General features: G+C 35.1%; 1 protein-coding gene and 1 long non-coding RNA gene across 11 annotated transcripts in view; both read right to left on the bottom strand.

Moving 5' to 3' along the window:
• LOC105432862 (uncharacterized) overlaps window positions 1-13,548 on the bottom strand; it is a 552,262-nt gene that overhangs the window by 118,189 nt on the left and 420,525 nt on the right. The window lies entirely within an intron of this gene.
• LOC148934824 (uncharacterized) lies at window positions 4,256-13,283 on the bottom strand. Of its 2 annotated transcripts, none has more exons than XR_016140924.1 (3): window positions 8,412-13,283; window positions 7,311-8,197; window positions 4,256-6,835 (listed from the first exon to the last, which is right to left on the bottom strand). It is a non-coding gene; the product is annotated as an uncharacterized LOC148934824 (long non-coding RNA). The 2 variants fall into 2 exon arrangements; XR_016140925.1 differs by having other exon boundaries at window positions 4,256-7,885; window positions 7,984-8,197.

Here is a 13,548-nt window from a genome sequence, read left to right as displayed (position 1 = left end):
TTACTTTCAAAAAATCTATTATTCTTGATATTGATATACCTGTCGGGATTATAATCTCGAATAATTTTTTAAAGATTATAACTTCATTTATTCTAAAGATATAAATAAACAATAGCAATAAATAATATTGTTTTTTAATGCTTTTTCTATTTAAAATAAGAGTTTCAATGATATTCTATTAAATATGTGATCCCCCCGAACGCAATTAATTTTTTCCAGATCCACCACCTGTCGGGACGCCGATACAATGATTCTATGCGATCATAATGTCAAAAATTTTGCAATGAAAATCGATCGCGAAGTATAACAGGTGTAATCGAGAAGCGAAATGAATACGTAATCAAGGCGGTAAACCCGCACATGAAATATCCCATCCACGCCGGCATCCACGCCCTGCATTGACCGTGCCATCAAACTCGCCAAAGTGTCGTGAAAATTCGGCTAATTCTATGGCAAATTGATGAAATCATCTACGGAATCAGACTCGAAACCCGAGCTCGGCCGACCTGACTGATTCACAATCAAACTCGGATATATTAACTGACTCTGATTTGCACCTATTTACCGAGACAATATATCGATCCATCATTGCTTTCGTCTTCTATCGTTTTTTGTACCGGCAAAAATAGAGTGTTATTTCCAGGTACTACCGGCAATTCGCTTCCAACAGCTTCGCCATATGCAAGAATTACTTTCGAACTAGGGTACTACCTAATTCGGCTTCAAAAGCTGGCACTTATGTACAATCTCTATCGCTGAGATGCAGAGTGTAGTGTTACCTACCACCGAACCACAACATTCTAAATCTAAATCCTTTTCCAATTAAAGATTCATCTGAAAAAAATAACTTAGACAAAACAAATAACAAACAGATCGATACCGCGTTAAAAAGCTGCGAGCCGTTCTCCGTGCATCATCTCCCGCCGCGCGCCTCGAAAACTTGAACGACGCGTATATCTGTGACTAAATTCGGAGAAAAGCCGTGAACGATAACCATAATTGTAATACCGAGAAACTTCTCTGCGAAACGACTCTCTGCGAAACGACTCTCTGCGAAAACGAAGTAAAACTCTAAAGGTGCGTACTAATGTGAGCATTTTTGTGCGCACAAACAGTTTGCGTACACGAATGCTCGCATCTAGACGTGTCGATTTTGTTTTGACGTACACTGTGAACATGCGCAAACGCCATCCATCGCTTGTCGATACATGAAACGATTTTCATGCGAAGCAATGCTCAGTCTAGACGTGTCCATGGAACAGAAAAATTGTGCGTGAAAAAATTATGGAATTGTCAAATGAAATAACTCTTCAATTAATAAAATATGAAAAGTTACTCATATTATAGGATGCTAAACATTATTTCATTTCAATTGCAATAAAAGATTAGATATTTAAATGGGAAATAATTCCAAATAATATGAAAATGGACATAAGTGGAACAAAAGATTGATATAGAATACTTTTATATTTAATAGAATTTAATAGAATATTTTTTTTATTGCAATATCCATGTTTTTATTTATGAAGCGATAGCATTCAATAAAAATTCAAAATCTTCCGATGATATCCGAATAAGTTATAAAATTGTTCGTTCTTGAAATTTTAAATCAGCTAACAGATTCTAAGCACCACTTATTTTCCTACTCTTATATAGCCGTGTAATTCACTGTTGCTTATATCGTTTTTTTACACTCTGTTAGCGCAAAATATGCAATACAATGTATGCTGCAGCTGCTATGGCGATATTACTTGACGACGTTTCGCTACTCACTCTGGCAAAAGACTGGAATCGAAAAGAGTTTCCACGCAGGAGTATTTGTGCGCAAACTGATCGTGCGCGCAAAAATGCTCAATGTCAATAAGTATTTATATATTAAGAACGGTAAACGCAAATCTGTAAATCAAATGCAAAATTTCGAACAATATACAAGCCTAAGCTCGATACAATTTATCAAATTTAGGCGCAAGTGACGCATGATAAAATTGTAAAAGACTCATGTAACGACCGCATTACTAATTTCGGGATCGATCACCCGTCCCTTCGGAGTTCCAAGAACGTGATTACTCATCTGGGGAGACTCTTCCCACAGGGAAATTCGATATAAGAAGGGAAAGCCAACACGGGTACATAAGCTGGTTCAGTGAATAAATCGACCTCAATCCCGTTCCTGTCTCGACTAAAACCTTTCGAAAGCTATCGGAAGGGTAGCGAAATTTCCTGCTTTCCTGTCGATTGAAGAGAAGAGTGTTACATTTCCTAAGCTATTCTTGACATTCGATCCTTCGTTTCCTACTTCATCGAGGAGAAGAATGTTCCTTCTTCTATGCGAGAATGCTCTCGGCATTCGGTCTGTGCGCTCTTCGCGCTTAGAGGCATCATCTGCGCTCGTGTATATACTTATAAATAGTCGCGTACTGTCAGTCTAGTTAGTAAGGTATAAATAGTTGTAAATAATAGGATACAGTTTGCCTAGCTTATAAGTATTGTGACCCATATCGTGCGTGCATGCGTGCGTGCGTGTATGCGTGAATGCATGTACATATTAGATATTTATTTATTTCATTTTTTTCGACATTGAAAACATTTCACAACTTTAGCAATATAAAATTACGTACACATAAGGGAATATACGGAAATTTATTCTCGCCCACCTAACTTTAATGAGGTTTCAAGATGTTAAAATATACACAAAAGAAGACAAGTTTTTTTTTGTAAGTGTTAACTACCTTTATATGCAGTTTTTTTCTTAAAAAAAAAATCGTTTTTTTCTTTCAAAGCGAATATTGTCAAAATTATAACAGATATAAAAAAAGGTTTTATAATAAAGATTTTATATAAAAGTTAAATCGTTCCAAAAATACTTTATAAAGGAAGAAAGTTAAAAAAAGGTTTTTTCAATTTTTTTAAAATTTTCCCCACTATTTTATATCTATCTTTTTAATTTTGAAATTTTTCATTTTTTGATTAAATTGAAATGATTAATACCATAAACATTCAATTAAAAAATAATGAATAAGGAATAAATTTTTAATAAAATATTTAAATTAATTTATTTTAAAATAATTTCCATCATCATCGATTAACTTAATAATTTTATTATTTTAATGGAATTGAACAATCGCATTTATCGAACAAATTTAACAACAAAAGCGATTGGTCAATTCCATTTTGAAAGAGTTGGTCGATTGATTGGTTAATTCAGATAATTTAAAATGATAAAAGACATTATAATTTTATGTTTTTACAATTTGTATTATAAATAATGAAAATTTGTACAAGATTAATAGAAAATTTAAAAGAAAAATTAATGTAATTAATATAATTAATGTAATTAATGTAATTTTTATATAATAATTGTGCTACTTTCACCACGCATTCTGCTGAATATTTTAAAAATAGAGTGACCTTAAAATCAAACTGACATACAAAAACTTGGTGCGTCTGAATCGCATTAAAACACGTACATACACATTTACTAGGACATATTATTGGCATTCTTAATACATTGACTTATTTTTTGCATTAATTATCTAAATATTATTTTTAAAGATCTATGTAGACTAATTTTTTAAATATATGTTTATAGACAAATATATGTTATATAAATATTTAATAAAAAATAATAATTTATTAATAGATAGCAGAAACATGTATATATTCTTATTTTATTCTATTCTAATCAATTATAATACTTATTTTTTTGCATTAATTATATAAATATTACTTTTCATGTCAGGTGTGGAAATATATTTAATAAAAAATTAATTAATAATGAAGAAACATATGTAACTGGTTTATTGTATAAAGCCATTAATTTAATTGAATTATTATTATTAAAAAAAGTTATAAAGACAGATATAAAATAATATTAATAAGTTATAAAGACACAAATAATTAATATTAAAATCTATTATATTTTATTTTATTGTTTACATATACACATTCATATTCATATACACATAAATATATTATTTTTTTCTTATATATTTATATTCACATAAAAATATTGTGCAAAATACTTTTCTTATAGAAAAATATAATTATGCAATTTTTCCATAAAAAATATATTTGTAAAATATATTTGATCCAAGCAGTTATTATCATGGATCGAAAATAGATTACAGTCGGTAATTTCTCCATGATAAAAGGTTGACACGTCCATTAAGATTCCTGTATATATCGTTTTATATATTATCTTCTCCTCTTCCTCTTCCTCTGCCTCTCGTTTTTCTCCAGCTCTCCTCCCCTGAAATAATATTCGGGTGAGGCTAATTTGTATAAAAAGTTCATAAAGTTTTGTTCCCGCCGATGTCTCTCTGCTCGTATCCTCCTTGGCCGCCATTTTGTAATATAAAAATAAAGTTAAAAAAATAGATGTAAATTAAATAGATGTAAATTAAATTATATATTGGTTTATTTCGATGTTTACGAAGTAAGTAAAAAATTATCTGGAAGAATTGCAATAGCGACAGCATTGGATGCGGCGGCGGGAACAGCAGTGCGACGAAACTGCGACGGCGGTGGAAGCTGTTCCGGCGGCGGGAACTGCTTCGGCGGAAGTTATATTTGCTAACTCCCTTAAAAGCTTCCTCGCTGTACATTTCTAATTTTACAAAATTTACTAAATATGTTATACAAAAATGTTATAAAATAAAATAAGTATAAATAATTATTTAAAATAAATATGGGAGAAGAATTACTTACGTCCTCATCGACATCCATGATCTTTGGAAACGAATGAAAATCAAATAACAGCACTGTCATTCTTATGGCTTTTGCATACAGAACGCTTGCCGTGCGGTGGAAGTTGGAAGCGATAAGTAATCGTTCTTTTGCTCTTACAGAAAGTAATGAAAAATTAATAAACTGATTGGCTATTACACTTCACATGAAGTGAAATTAGTATGATTTTCATTGTCACTATCGTTTCTAGTGTCTTTACTATTTTACTATTTATGGTTTGTTCTTGTGATTGCGATATAAGTATAATTTATCATAATATATAAGATATAAGTATACGTAACAATGAGTTCCTAATCATTGTCTAAATTATAAAAAGTTGGCTGGGAGTATACACTTTTGCATGACGTACAATGCATAAAGTATAAGAAAAATAAACCAATTATATAGTTTTCCATTTTTACTATCATGATAATGAAAGACTGTGATTGGTTGATTCTCTTATGCGTTATGCGATATGTCTTTTGTAAAAGTGTGTACCTCGACCCTTTAATTAACCGAAGTTAGTAGAAGTATCCTTTAATGCTCATTTTTATCAACAGAGATTAAATTTAATCTTAGAACCCATACTTTTGTATAAGGCAAAACACATAACGCATAAGAGAATTAACCAAAGCTAGAGGCTTTCATTTTCATTACGATAAAAATGAAAAACTATAATTGGTTCATGGGAATCAGCGCTGTTGACAGTGCGCAATTAACTCTTTATTATAAACTTTAATATATATTACATATTGTAAGATTACTCATAGACCACCGAGTATGTGAGCGGTCATCACGAGCGATATCGGCGCTCGCGGCGCTCACGTGGGGCATGCCGGCGCGGATCAGATGACCCGGAGTAACGGAGCACAGCTCCGCGATGGCGTGCGGAGGCCTCGTGCGACACTTGGTACTCAGAGTCAGAGAGAACAAGTCGTCGCTTATCGTAGAGCCAATTCGTGAAGTCTTTATTGAATCCGTGGAAATACTCCGAGGAACTAGTATCGTCGGAGTATACGCCCAGCGTTCGGCATCATTGTAATTATCAGAGCGCAACCAACGGTGTTCTTTTGTATTCTTCGTGTATGTGCGCGAATTAAAATAAAGACGTCGTTTTTGTAAAAAAGAGAAAGAACATTTTATTTGTATCGAATATAAGACTCGCCTTCCTGATCCTGGCTTGTAAGCTCCTGACCTTACAGCCAAAGTCAGAAGTGGGATGCAGCTCGCGATTTCCTCGCGAATACGGGTTCGGCTCGCGATTTTCTCACGGATACGCGTTCAGTACGTAATGCGGCCATTCACGGACAGTCGTGAAAACCTTTTCACTTGCCGTAGTGTTAATTTCTACAAGGGATGATGGACAGAAGAATACTGGAAGCCATGTCCCTGGAGCAGTTTCAAGAGGAAGCAAGAAGGTATCAGATCATGGCTTTAGATGATCGGTACGCGTTAATTGAAGCTTTGATGGAGCATTTTAAAAAGAATAGTCCCGTGGATCTCATAGGATTAAGATCTGCTCCGCCTACAGTAAACGAAGTATTCGCATTTACAGCGCCTATGAATACTGCTCCGATAGCAAGAGCGCAGAGTTCCAAGAGGGAACTCAGTAAGGAATTGGCGGCTGCTGTTTCTGCGGTGATAGAACCTATGCTGCGGATACAGCAGCAGCTACAGCAGCAGCTTTATCAAAGCCAACAGATTCAACAGCAACTGCTGCAGGGTCAGCAGGCACAGCAGAATCTGTTGTAACAAATGGCTACCGCTTTTGCGAGGCCCCTGCCACAAAACGAAACGCCGGCTCTCACACCGGAAGAGCCCACGGCGAACGAGGCAAACGTCTCGTAGTCAGGGATCCTCGGAGCGAACGGCTACGGATGGCATGGCAATTCACTCTAACTCAGTGATGTTAGTAGCATCTCAAATCCCTGTATTTGGTGGAAGAGAGGAAGAAAACGTCACATTCTGGGTGAGTCGCATAGATAAAATAGCGCAAGTGTATCGGGTCTCAGACGAGGTAACTTTATTGGTTGCTACATCCAAGTTCATTGATTCAGCGAAGAGCTAGTATGAGACGCAATCCGGTACAGTTGTGGAGAGCTGGAGCAATCTGAAACAAGAATTAATACGATTATTTGATAGTAGGATGTCCTACTATGTGGCCCTACAAAAACTTGAGGCCAGAAGATGACAACATTCGAAAGAAACGTTCCGCCAATATGCCTTGGATAAGATGGCGATAGCACACCATCTAAATTTCAATCAAACTGAATTAATTGATGTGCTGTGCAGAGGCATAATGTTGAGTTCTCTGCGAGCAACGGCTCTAGCACTCAAATCATTGACAGTAGATCAATTTCTGAGCGAAATGAAGCACATAACCGAAGGAATCAAAGACCTGCAAAATAGGAATGAACCGCATTCCCGCGGAACAAGACACGTGTAGCACAGAACCAGCGGAGGACAAAATAGAGGCGCTCAACGAAGGACGAACGAAAATTAATACGAGTAGAAGTGTGTTACCACTGCAAGGAGCCAGGGCACAGAATTGCAGTTTGTCCGAAGCTAGTGAGGAGGGAACGTACCGGCATCCCGTCGCAGCATTCAGCCTGGCAACCCACAGTAGCAGCGATGGTGGAAACGGCCAACGAGGAGTCAAGAATAGAATCAAGAATACAAAAATAGAAATATCCGTTTCCTCTGATAGAGGATTGTCTCGCGCGTTTAAGCAATAAAACCATGTTCACTCTTCTCGATCTAAAAGACGGATTTCATCAGATCAAGGTTCATCCAGATTCGTCAAAGTATTTTTCATTTGCTACGCCCAATGAGCAATTTGAATACGTGCGTTTACCGTTCAGTTTCTCGGAATCACCGGCTGAATTCCAACGTAGAATTGTTCAAATCTTGCAACCGCTTATCCGCCAAGACAAGGTAATTGTCTATATCGATGATATATTAATTCCGTCCAAAACGGTAGAAGACAACCTAGAAACTCTAAAAAAAGTATTGATATTACTAAAAGTGTACGGGTTTGAACTAAATTATAATAAATGCTTGTTTTTACGGCAAAGAATAGAGTATTTAGGATACATTATTTCGAGTAGTACAATCACGATGAGTCCGAGACATACGCAATCTATACGCGATTTTCCGCAGCCTAAAACAGTCAATCAACTCCAACGATTTTTGAGGCTAACTATTTTAGAAAATTTATCAAAGACTATACGGTCAAAACAAGACCATTACAAAACTTACTTAAAAAAACGGTAGAATTTAACTTTGACGAAAAATGTGTTGAAGCGTTTAAACAACTCAAAAAAGATTATACTTCATATCCGGTACTGCGCGTGTATAATCCGACGGCAACCACAGAATTGCATACCGATGCAAGTATAGACGGTCTGGGAGCAATATTGCTGCAGTTGCAATCAGATGGAAAGTGGGCCCCAATCGCGTATTTCAGTCAGACCTTAAACAAAGCAGAAAAAAATTATCATTCGTTTGAATTAGAAATGCTAGCGATAGTACGCGCGATAGAAAGACTTCACATGTATCTATACGGGTTAAATTTTACGATGACAGATTGCAACGCGTTAGTGCATGCCGTTAATAAAGCGAATTTGAATTCGAGAATTGCCCGTTGGACTTTATTGTTGCAAAATTATAAATTTAATTTAACTCACCGGCCGGGTAAAAAGATGGAGCATGTAGATGCGTTAAGTAGACAAATCGTGTATTTGGAATCACTGCCCTTGGAACAAGAACTAGAGTTCCGTCAATTGCAAGATCATCGCTTGCAAGAAATAGCACATAATCTAGAATACCACGATAATGATAAATTTGAATTAATTCAGGGACTAGTGTATAAGAAAGGAAATGACTGCACGCGATTCGCCGAAACCATGATAAACGCGATTATACGCGCTCATCACGATGACATGGCTCATTGCGGAATCGAAAAAACATACCAAAGTATCAGCGAAACTGGTTTCTGTCGATGCGAAAGCGAATAAAGAATTACATAGACAATTGTATTACTTGCCTAATAGTTCTATTCACCGATTCGAAGGGGAATCACTGGCGCAGGATTCATCGACATCGCCATACGACACGTTGCACATTGATCATTTCGATCCACTCGAAACTATGCATGATGGTTTTAAAAATATATTGGTAGTGGTAGACGCATTTACGCGTTATACGTGGCTCTTTCCCGCCAAAATCACGAGCTCGAAAGAAGTATGTTCCAGCTTGGAATCCCTGTTTAATATTATGGGTTTTCCAAGGGAAATAGTTACCGATCATGGAACCGCATTCACATCGGCGCAATTTCAATCATTTTTTAATAGCGCTAAAATTAAATTGCGAAAAGTAGCCGTGGGCTTCGCCTTGGGCCAACGGAACAGTAGAAAGAGTAAATCGTTTCTTAAGAAGCTCGCTTGCTAAAATAATAAATTCGCCTGAAATCTGAAAAGATTATTTAAATACGGTTCAGTATGTTATTAATAATACTTATAATTCAGCGATAAAAGCATTGCCTTCAAACGTTCTTTTCGGTTTCGATCAACGAGGTCATGAAGATCAAAGTCTGAAAATATTGATTGAAGACATAGCAAAAACGTTAGTTGATCCAGTAGACAAAAGAGAAATATCGAGGAATGTGACGATCGAAGCTGCTGAAAAATTGCATAAATACAACCGCTCATATTATGGCAGACATCGAAAGCCTTCGAAGTATAAAGAAGGTGACTTCGTCCTTGTAAGAGACTTACAACGAAAAATAGGAATCAATAATAAACTTAAACCAAACTATAAAGGTCCTTACACGCTCGCCAAAGTTCTCGACAATAACAGTGATAAAGGACATTCCAGGGTTCAGCATAACACAAAAATCTTATAATATAATTCTATCTCCGGACAAAATTAAACCGTGGATAAAACCAATAGTAAAATAATTGACAGTATATTCTATTATGTATCAAATATCTGTGATTGTAAATTAAGTTAGAAATGCGTATTAGAAAATAAGTATTAGTTGTAAGATTTGCGAATTGTTACAAAGTATAGCTAATATATGTGTGTGCGACATTCGGGGTCGAATGTAATTGTCAGGATGGTCGAAGCTATAAGATTACTCATAGACCACCGTGTATGTGAACGGTCATCACGAGCGATATCGGCGCTCGCGGCGATCACATGGGGCATACGTCATGCCGGCGCGGGTCAGGTGACCCGGAGTAACGAGGAAACGGAGCACGGCTCCGCGATGGCGTGCGGAGGCCTCGTGCGACAGGTTTGGTTCTCTTTTCATTTTCTCAGAAAAAAATTTACAAAAGATTTATACAAAAATATTTATCTTTATATTACAATAATTACATAATCTCATAAAATTTCAATAATGGTTATATCGATATCTTGAAACATTTTCATATATTTAGTAAATGTGTAAAATTATTTTTAATATCTTGTATCAGAGAAGTTAAAAAAATTGTAAAAGATTAAAGTTATTTAAATAAAGAAATATGAAAAATTATATTTATTAAAATAAATAATTTTGATAATTATGATCTAGACGTTGTATGTAAAATTTGTATGTAAATAATTGTTTTAAAAATATGTCAAAAATTTATAAAAATATTTTAAATATTTTGAAATAAAGTATTTAAGGTATTTAAAGTATTCAAAATATTATACATATTGCTTATATACTCTGCAAAAAATTTTCCTTCATAAAAAACAATTTGATTAAATTATTTATAATTGTTAAAAAGTTCAAAAGTTCAATTTCTCGTTATTAAGCGTTACATATTCCGTTAAAAGGAATATAATAGGTACATATAGGTACATATAGGTATGTGGTATATATATATATATATATGTATGTATGATGGAATGAAGTAAAAAAAAAACAAATATCTTGTAACTTTTTGATATTTGTGCCTTAATATTATATATATATATATATATATATATATTAGGTGCACAAAAAAGTTCTAAGCTTTAGATTTCATACAACCGAAATAACAATTTAAATTTTCTATACCTTCCCGCCCTTTTGCGGTTTTAAAGCGTTGACACTTCTAAAATGCCATACGGTTTGGCGTTTGATGCACATAATCTCAAAAATCAGTAGTGTTCACGATGGCAATAACAAAAGAGCATATTCGATTTTCCATCCACTTCGCGTTTCATCTGAAGAAAAATGCTGCTGAAGCCACTGCAATGATTTGTGCTGCATATGGAGAGAACGCTGTAAGTCATACTACATGTAAAAGATGGTATCAAAAATTTCGCCAAGGAGATTTCAGTCTTGAAGATGAACCGCGTGCTGGACGCCCTCAAAAGATTGAAACGGACGAATTGCAAGCACTGCTGGATATAAACTCTGCGCAAACTGAAAAGGAGTTTGCAGGACAGCTTGGCGTTACGCAGCAAATCATTTCCATACGTTTACACACAATGGGAAAGGTTCAGAAGGAAGACAGATGGGTTCCGCATGAATTGTCCGAAGACAACAAAAATTGTCGGCGTGACACTGCACTCATTTTACTTTCAAAGTTCCGGAAAAAAGATTTTCTACACAAAATCATTACAGGCGATGAAAAGTGGATTCTTTATGATAACCCTAAACGTAGAAAATCATGAGTTGACCCTGGTCAACGTTCGACATCGACGCCAAAGCCCAATATCCACGCCAAGAAGGTTTTGCTCTGTATCTGTAGGATTGGAAAGGTGTGTTGTATTACGAGTTGTTACAACCGGGTGAAACAATCACGGCAGACCGCTACTAACAACAATTGACCAATTTGAGCGATACATTAGAAGAAAAGAGGCCATTTATTGGCCTCTTTTTTGGCCAAGGACGTCGTAAAGTGATCTTGCTTCATGACAATGCTCGATCACATGTTGCGAAAGCGACTCAGGACCATATCTTTGCATTAGGCTGGGAACTTCTCCCGCACACGGCGTATAGCCCAGACATGGCGCCTTCCGATTACTATCTATTCCGGTCGCTGCAGCATCATTTGGCTAATACATTTGGCTAATACACATTTCGTGAGATTTGAAAAGATACGAAAATGCATTGATGACTATCGCTTCGAAGCTGGTGAGCTTCTATCGTCAAGGAATTCGCTACCCGAAAGATGGCAAAAGGTCATTGATGCAAACGGGGAATATTTCGCTGATTGAATCGCTGAAGGGAATATTTTTTTGTTTATTTTTGAATAAAGATTGAATTTTATAAAAAAAAACTCAGAATTTTTTTGTACACCTAATATATATAATATTAAGGTACAAATATCAAAAAGTTACAAGATATTTTTTTTTTTTTTTTTTACTTCATTCCATCATATTTGGACGTATAACAAAATAAATTAATCATTTTTTGATAAATGTATCCTAATGTATTTTTACACAGAATAATGAGATGAATCAATTAGTGTAAAGAAAACACTAGTGCTTTTCACTCAAAAACACATAATTGCAAACTGCAAAATGCACAATTTTTTTTAAAAGCAACTATGTGTTTTCTTTATACCAATTAACTTATCTTATTTCTGTGTACAAATATTAAGATATATTTACCAGAAAATGATTACAGTTTACAAAATATTTTTATTTCAGAATATGATGGAATAAAATACAAAATATCTTGTAAAAAACTGTTGACTTTTTCATCTTTGTATCTTAATACTTTTATATTCAAAAGAATTAGAGGAATCATATTGCACTACAAGAAGTATATGATACCGTTTAAAAAAATGATGGCCATAAAGAAATCTTGAAAGTAGTACTATTTATAGTTTAAAAACTAAATAATAAGGAACATAAAAGCGAAAATGGTCTGTTCATGCGAATAATGTTTATCGTTAATAGTGAAAAGTCGATACATAAATAATTAATAAACAATATATAAATAAAGACAAACAGAAACCATACGTCGTTTCGACCTTATCAGGAGACACGGTAGTGTCTCGGGTATCAAGTCAATGGAGAATACTACCGTGTGACTTAACGCGAGTCGGCGAGATGCAAGCATCCGAATTACCGAATCTCAATAAACCGATCAAGTTCTAAGTAGGCTTAATCGAGCTTGAGTTCGATTTGCATAATAAAAGTATTTTTATTTTTTTGCTAGGTGTCCTACAAAAAGAGATATTACTACGCAAAGTCCGATTTGGAAATTTTTACTTTAAGAAACGTCGTTGTCATTATTATCATCATCATCATTCTTATTATTATCGTCGTCGCCTTTGTACGGCTGCAACGTTTGTCACGAGATGTCATTATCAACAATTTTATTGACTCAGCGGATTTATCAGACTGATAAATCAGGGTCACTGTAGAATCTAGCGAATCAATATTCGCTGGGTCCTGTAGTGACCCTGACTTATTGACCTGATTTATTCGCAGGGTCGATAATTGTTGATGTAAACACGGTAGTGTCTCGGATATCAATATAATTAAATACGCGTAATAAATACACGTGTGTAATAAATACGCGAAATGCATCGAAAAGGACGCGTTAGCAGTATATTTGAACAATCGAGCGAACTTACCTGTAAGTGAAGTTCGGCTGCAATTATATGAAGGGCCTCCTTCGAAGCGATTACAACATGTAGTACTTCCTTCGTGTCGCCAGATGTCACATCGGTTTAGAGAAATTTTAAAATGAAATGGGCTCGCGTCGCCCTCTACTATCCGCCATCTTATCCTCAATTTTTAGAGAGTAATTATGAGGGTAGCTGAAAAGTCTTGAGCCTAACATAGAAACAAGTATTTTTTCGATCAAATATAGTTTTATTTTTCAACATAATC

Source organism: Pogonomyrmex barbatus, unplaced genomic scaffold, assembly GCF_055798465.1.
Source record: "Pogonomyrmex barbatus isolate J1 unplaced genomic scaffold, ASM5579846v1 scaffold7, whole genome shotgun sequence".
Lineage (NCBI taxonomy): Eukaryota > Metazoa > Arthropoda > Insecta > Hymenoptera > Formicidae > Pogonomyrmex > Pogonomyrmex barbatus.
Note: the sequence above shows the minus strand (reverse complement) of the source record. Positions and strands in the feature narration are given on the sequence as shown.